The sequence below is a fragment of the Cupressus sempervirens genome, chromosome 1, assembly GCF_028749045.1.
Source record: "Cupressus sempervirens isolate cs-2001-9-10 chromosome 1, ASM2874904v1, whole genome shotgun sequence".
Classification (NCBI taxonomy): Eukaryota; Viridiplantae; Streptophyta; class Pinopsida; order Cupressales; family Cupressaceae; genus Cupressus; species Cupressus sempervirens.
Window position 1 is genome coordinate 677,154,546 of NC_143118.1, and position 2,309 is coordinate 677,156,854.

Consider the following 2,309-nt stretch of genomic DNA (forward strand, 5'->3'; position numbering starts at 1 on the left):
AAAGAAGCAAGGCATAGGAGGCCTTGGAGTTAGCTTACCTCCCTATATTAGGATGTTCTCTGATTTTATTGCTATGTCATAAGCATTAGGCAAGGTATCTCCTCCCATAGTTTGGATTGTAGTGGCAATATCACTGTTAAATCCTCTAAGGTAATGTAAGAAGGCATTACCACGGGTAGGCTTCATTGAAGTAGGTATTCCATCCAATGTCTTTTGAAATCTATAATTAAAATTAGTCATACATTCATGGGGGGATCTTTTTATAGTAGTCAACTACTCTAAAAGTGGCAAATAGTCACTTTTATCCTCAAAATGTTTGCACAATCCTGCTCCTAATATATCCCAATCTGTTATAGAACCATGAGCTAAACCTCTATACCATTGTAGTTCTTTTCCTTTCAAGGATGAGGCTAGGAGCCTAACTGCAACATCATCCTCTGTAATACCATGGATATTTTAGACATTTGCAACCTCTTGAATGTGTTCTGAGGGGGAGATAGAAGTTTCACCAATAAACTCTGGTATAATTTTGAGGGAAGCTACTAGTATGTCATGTCTTTGGGCTAATAAGAGATGGCTCCCACCATTAAAGGTGGCAAAAGTATGAGCTCTAGGCAATGCCATATAGACAAGTGATCTATTACTATGCATTGATGGTAGTCTAGGCTGAGATCTAACAGCAAGAGGAGTAGAGATAGATCTTGTAGGTGTATTTGTTACTATTAAACTCCTAACTAGTGATAAAGATATTCTAGTCTTCCTTCTTCTAGGGTTTGAAAATGAAAGCTCTTGATACTGAAACTTACCTCTAAAAGATGCCCTTTTTTCAGCTCTGGACATGAACCACTGCAACTTTGGTCTGGAACCAGATATGTATTCGAAGCTCAAAGTCACCAAGTACTTTGAAGAATGAGCCTCTTGAAGGTTTAAACACCAAAGCTAGTACTATCTCCTTGATATTGATCTTGAAATATTCCTTTTTGACACCAGTAGGCTTGAAGTTTTCTAAAAATGATTTTTGTCCCACTGAGCGTGCCAAAAACTAGTGTCACTTAGGTTTGCACCCTTGTCCAAAGCCTATGCATGAGGACAACCTAGTGAAACATGGAAACAACCTCCAAGTTGTGGGACTTGAACTGTGAGGTTGAGTCTCTGGAGAAGGCTGGCTTTCTCTTACTATTAGGATGCACCTAACTACTCTTGGAGAGGAAAAGGGAGAAGGAAAGCATGAAAGCAAATCTACCTAATCTAATCTAAAGAAGTGATGCACCAAAATAGAGTGTTCGGACAAAACTCTACCCATATATGCACTATTGAACTAGAATGAAACTAAGGATATACACATTCAGAGTTGCTTTAATCTAGTAATCACATGCAAATCAGAGGACCAAGATGTATGACACAAGGAAGGAGAGATTCACTTATATTATCATTCATAGACCAAGGAGATACAGTCATGTAGATCATAGATTTCTATAAAAACACCAATAAGAGTCAAAGAGTTCTTGCACTTTCATACCAATGGCTGAAAGAGATAAGACAAAAAATCATGTAGTTCAAAGGCATAGTGGAATTTACATTGAGAATCTGCAAAGCAATAACAAAGAAAATAGAGAAAGGCTGACCCTTAAAAATTCATAAAATTCTACCTTTATAGCTCAGGCATAACTAGGGTATCCTCCAACTATAATTACTTTGCAACAACCTACCATTAAGTCCTGCAGAAAACAATCATAGAGAAAATCTGATCTGAATATAGCTTTTCGGTACCATGAAATCTGATTTTTAACTAAAATAGGGCCTCAAAAAGATAGAGGTGGTGCTATAACTATTCTCTAACCAAATAGATAGATTAGATCAGGGTGGTAGAGTGTCTCTGCATGCTTCACATTCACTTCTAGTAGTTGGACTTGCTCATAAGATTGGATGCATGTAAAACCTCAATTTCTTATCATTTTTTGGTGCATGAATCAGCAGAGTTAGTGAGTCAACTAAACTCTGCATCCAAAATGGACTACATGGTCCAATAACCTCCTTTTATCTTGCCACCTCACAGGAGTCTTACATGGTTGACCATCTCTTTTCATTACTAACTACACCATCCTTTAAAAATCCTAACTGTGACCGTCACATTAACTGCTAGTGTGTCTAACCATTACTGTCTTCATCGAACCCACTAGGACACATGTCATCGAGGTGCTATGTCGCTATGGGTATCCTCTAAGCAATTTTCCATAGCGAGATAACACCCATCATGGATTTAGACTAGTCTGACGATCGTGAAGACTTGCCATATTACTGTGCTTTGC